The sequence below is a fragment of the Penaeus japonicus genome, unplaced genomic scaffold, assembly GCF_977035675.1.
Source record: "Penaeus japonicus unplaced genomic scaffold, GWHDUDI00000001_assembly GWHDUDI00000003, whole genome shotgun sequence".
NCBI lineage: Eukaryota > Metazoa > Arthropoda > Malacostraca > Decapoda > Penaeidae > Penaeus > Penaeus japonicus.
Genome location: NW_028234405.1, coordinates 11,111,058 through 11,116,057, shown reverse-complemented (window position 1 = coordinate 11,116,057; position 5,000 = coordinate 11,111,058). Strand labels below are relative to the sequence as shown.

Genomic DNA, 5,000 nt, shown 5'->3' with positions numbered 1-5,000 from the left:
CTATAGAAATTACAATAACTTTAAGCAGCTTATTGGGTAAAGAAAATACTCTGATTACTTTCAAGGCTCTGTTAGTCTTTGGCCATACTTACTTAAACTTTATTTATTTATTTATTTCTTACTGATACTTTGTTATTCTGGTCTATTTTAATTCAAAACAGTAATTGTAAAAAAAAATTCTTCTTTTTTTAAAACTAATTTGGTCTTCACAAACAAAATAATTTTGTTGCAATTGAAGTTCATCAATTCCACAATGGTTTGTAAATATTATAGTATAAAAAATATCCATAAATGAAGAAAAAACGGTAAAATGAAATTGTCTATAGTTATGACAAATATAATTAAAATGGAGTTCTTACAAAATTCATACAAGGAAATTTAAAGGAAACATTTATCATACTTACATAAAAATATTTATTGTCTATAACTTGCAAGGTACTAAAATACATTACAATAGACACCAATATTTACTCATACCATAAATAATGATGTATCTAGTTCACGGTCATTTATTCTCTGATAAATGCATGGTGTGACTTCCACATTGAGTTTCTGATATGGCACATCAAGCCGTACTTGCTCGCAATGTAAAATTTCTTACAAGCTTGCGACAACTTACCTTCAAGCTTGCAAAATGAAGCTCTGTTTTTAATTTTCTTTTCTTCTTTCAAAATGCATAAGAAAATGAGCTGTGAAATATAAATCTTATAAAACTATAGTCTCAATGTTTAGCGCATATAAAATAACTTTGCTTTTAAAAATGGATTCATTATGGTTAACAATATTTAGTTGATGCCCCCTCCCTCCCCAAGATAGACAAAAAACACCCAAATAGAAGAAGGCGCCTTACATTTTCGAACTCTCCTTTGTATCTTCTCGTGTCAGTACAGCACTCCTTTCTATATTATTTTTTTTGTAGCCTTTGTCAGCACTTCCAAAACTCTTGGCTCTCATTTTCCATTTTCCACATTAAGGATTCATGTAAGCACACCAAACATATCCAAATATCCTTGTATGGTACTTCTTTTCTTTCTTTTCGATACTCCTGATAAAACCTTTCCATCCCAACCAAAAGTCCTGAGGTATAAGCATTCCTCAATTAAAAAGGAGAGGGAAAAGAAGAGCAGGGGGCACAGGTTAGGAACCTCTCACTTTTTTTTTCTCTTCTACTTTATAGCATAATACATTGCTGCTTCAGCCTATCCTATGCACATTAAGTTGAGCTTGTCTTTAGCAAGTGCTTTTAGCTGACAATTGTATTTAGGATAAACCTTTTGAATAGTCGTCTTCTAATAGGCGGCTGATTATGTTTTCTTATGGAACCAAGTTTCACAAGAAATATTGTTCTTTTGTATGAAACGCTATGGTATAGTTTACATGTAATTGTTAAATAGTGTTATGTTAATTAGTTCTATAAAGATCCATTAAACATAACAATAATATTAAATCATTAGAATCAAATATTCATACAATTCCTTTACACAATGCTAGTTCATTTGTTATAAAGTTCTCTATGTGTCATCATCAAACAAAAAGAGCCAAAGAAAAGACGGAAATGTTGACAGTTAAAAACCACGACAGCCAAGTAAACAGAAGAGCTAAAGCCTAGGCGTTAAGACAAAGAAAATAAATGCTCCAATAATATTTACACAGATGCAACCAGGTTAACCACACCACCAGCAGTCTTGCATCAGGACCACAAATAACAAGGGTTAGGCAACATTTCAACAAACTCAGATATGAATAACACTTTACATAAAATATGTTTGAAGCACCAAAGGAAATCGTGTGATGGGTAATAAACTTGAAACCTGCTTCTTCTGGAGTTCATTCTCTGTTCAGAAAGAAAGTCAATAATTATTACAGTACTTCTCTCTTCATTATTTTTGAGCAGGTGATAGATAACAATGCAGGAAGAGTAGGAGGAGACAGATAAAACATGTGAAGGAGAGAAAGAGTAAGATGAGGATAACAATAACTATCATCATTGTTATTCATATGCATCTGTGTGTAAATCCATTTACATATATTAAGACTGATGTCAGTATGATTTCTAAGTCTCCTGCGAGGAGTACAAACTCTGAGGTATGCTACATTTTGTAAGTGCTATATATATGTGTATTTATAACTCCTTTACTTTATTACATTATTTCAGTATCGAAATTTAACAATATAATTACAGTATGTGAAAAGGAAAGAAGGAAAATATAGAACCAGGATGTGTAATTTCATCAACTATTTCTTTTCCTTCATTATTTTGAGGCAAATATTTTATATTCTCAAAAAAATATCTCATAAATATTGTATTAAAAAAAATTATTTGTTAAATGTTTATATAGTTAATAATCATTATTTTTCACTGGCAATCATTTGCATTTACTTCTTATGATGGCATTCAACTCAAAATGCAATCATTACTTGCTATAGCATACTAAAAACTCCTGTATTTCTGGAATTTGAACAACGTGCATGTAGCTACTTTGTCAGCAAGTTTCGCTTCCATTGATCTCTGTACTGAACATGAAGGATACTTCCCTCTGGGTAAAAAAGTAAAAAAATACAATCTGATGATCTGGAACTTCTAATTCTTACTGGGAAGCTCATTTAGTACTCTATCATTTTCTTGGGTGGTAATCGCTGAAAAAAAGTTAAAAAAAAAGAGAAAATAAATATATATATTTATATATATTCATAGTGGCACCTGAGAGACACTGAGTTATCAACAAGAGAAAAAGTGATTATTTCCTCCCATCTCATGATCGAACTATAATACAAATGACGCATTTCTCGACAGGAGAGTACGAGATGAGAACCCTTTTGGCAATCGTTACACCAGTAAATGGAAGCCTCGTTGAATCCTTGCTTTTCTCCAATCTCTTTTTTAATAAGCCGGGGGTGCATGGCTACCCCTCCTGTTTGTGCTTCAAGTATTGAGTTAAAGGAGGAAAAAAAATTATATATATATATATATATATATATACATATAGACACAAAAGAAGTATACAACAGATATATGAGAAAATTCATTCTTTCAGTTACACTTTCATTACAGAAAAGAAAAGAAAAAAGAAATGAATGAAAAATAAATATAATAACTATAGTAAAAAATTATTTGAATAACTCGCTATTATACAAGTTAACTTAGGTAATGACTAATCAATTGCATTGTTTGGGTGACTAACATATGGCAAGGGGTATACAGTAAGTTCATGCATGAGCTAGAATTGATCTCAGGGCGACTGTTAACTGACAAGTGGATAAATCTGCCAGTCTTGGTCGTATGAAGCTCACAATGACTGATGCAGTCAAAAAAATTTAGCTGCCTATGATCTGAACCATATTTATAGCTATGCTACAATGTGTGCTTCAGCTACACACATACTGTAGGTACCACGGTAATGCATCACAAAACACCAGGCTATAACTTATACCTGTCTTCCCACCACCACACAAGGTACACAATCAACACAGAACTTCCACACTATATATATAATAAGTCTGATATCATGTGGTCCACAAGTACAGTTGCATTAAAAAGCCCACAGCAGAACACATCAAACATGAGGATCATCAGCTGTCTTTCCTTTTACATCCACAAAGTATCATAGATTTCGTTACACAAGTCCTTTTCCTCATGTCCCACTCAAGCTTCTGTTCAAGTCAAGCTGACTGGAGTGAAATCAGCCTGGTACAACAAGCCGGCCGTTCTCTTCTTCCGTGTAATGTAATAAAATAAATGACTTTCTTCATGGGCATGTATCAGACCTCCTTTCTTTCTGCAGTTGTGAATCATGTGATTTGCTAATTGCTCTCTCTAACTGCATATGGCTTTTCAAAACTAAAACCATCCTTACTCTAAAAGTAAAGGTACCATGTGGGAATCATTCTTTGTCTAAGATTTTAAACACAACCTTATAATTACATCATTCGTCAATCCCATAGTATCTTTTTTACAATATAGTATCTTTATTCTTTATGTACAAAATATGCAGTTTTAACAGGAGAAAAAAGAAAGAGAGGAAAAAATAACATTTATACCACAGGGCAGCTAACAAAAAGAAAAAGAAGAAAAAAAAACAAGGTATATAATATTATAAAAAGAAATTCCACTCCTAAATTGCCCAGCTTCTTCTAAGTCGGAAGAGTGAACTTTCTACAAAGGACATGTATACCCTTTTTTCATAACTTTTGTCACCCATTTATGTCCGCACTCTCTGAAAAAGAAAGAGTAAACACATAAAATGATAAAATAAACAAGGATAATTTTTTTTCAATCAGTATGTTACACTAAAATCTCAACTTTGTTTGGTTAACAGAGATGAGTACAGCTAACCCCCATTATACTACTAGTTGATATCCAACATCTCATTACTCTGACATTTATAAATATGCACACTTTTTCAGATATCTGACATTTATTCCTGCAATACCAACATTTTAAATCCTGCTAGTCACCCCACATGCCACACCATAGGCAAAACTGTTAGATCCGCATTTGTGACTTTTATGCGTACTACTATTGTTACAACTCAATTGAAATATAAGATGAGAAGATTAGTCTCAATACTGTACTATCTTGTTTTAAAACTGATTCAACTTCCATACATATAACTACATGAATTCATAATAAACATAATAACTGTTTTTTGTTTTTTTTAAGATTTAAAACAACTAATAAATAATAATGGTAAAAAGTCAAATAAAATACACACACACAAGTTGTTCACAAACATTTCTGCCATGTGCCAAGACAGACAATGGTTTGTGGCCAACCATTAATGTTCAACCAATACAATGTTCAACAGAACAAAAACTCTTAGCCCACTGGCACCAGGTGACGTGATATCACATCATGGGAATGTATATTTCACTCCCGCCAGATGATGTTCTATCTCATCATGGTCTCTCCTTTAATACATATATTTTACATCGTTACGTACGTATGTACTCATAGGAGTTTCATCATTTGTATAGACACATTTTTCTTCACTTGTGAAAAT

At 32.3% G+C, this 5,000-nt stretch overlaps 1 protein-coding gene across 1 annotated transcript in view; it reads right to left on the bottom strand.

Moving 5' to 3' along the window:
- Positions 1 to 390: 390 nt before the first annotated feature.
- LOC122265957 (Uncoupling protein 4A) overlaps positions 391 to 5,000 on the bottom strand; it is a 23,576-nt gene continuing 18,966 nt past the window's right edge. Inside the window, exon 8 of the mRNA XM_086534264.1 lies at positions 391 to 4,214. The gene's annotated coding sequence lies outside the window, so the exon portion shown is untranslated. The remainder of the gene's footprint in view (positions 4,215 to 5,000) is intronic.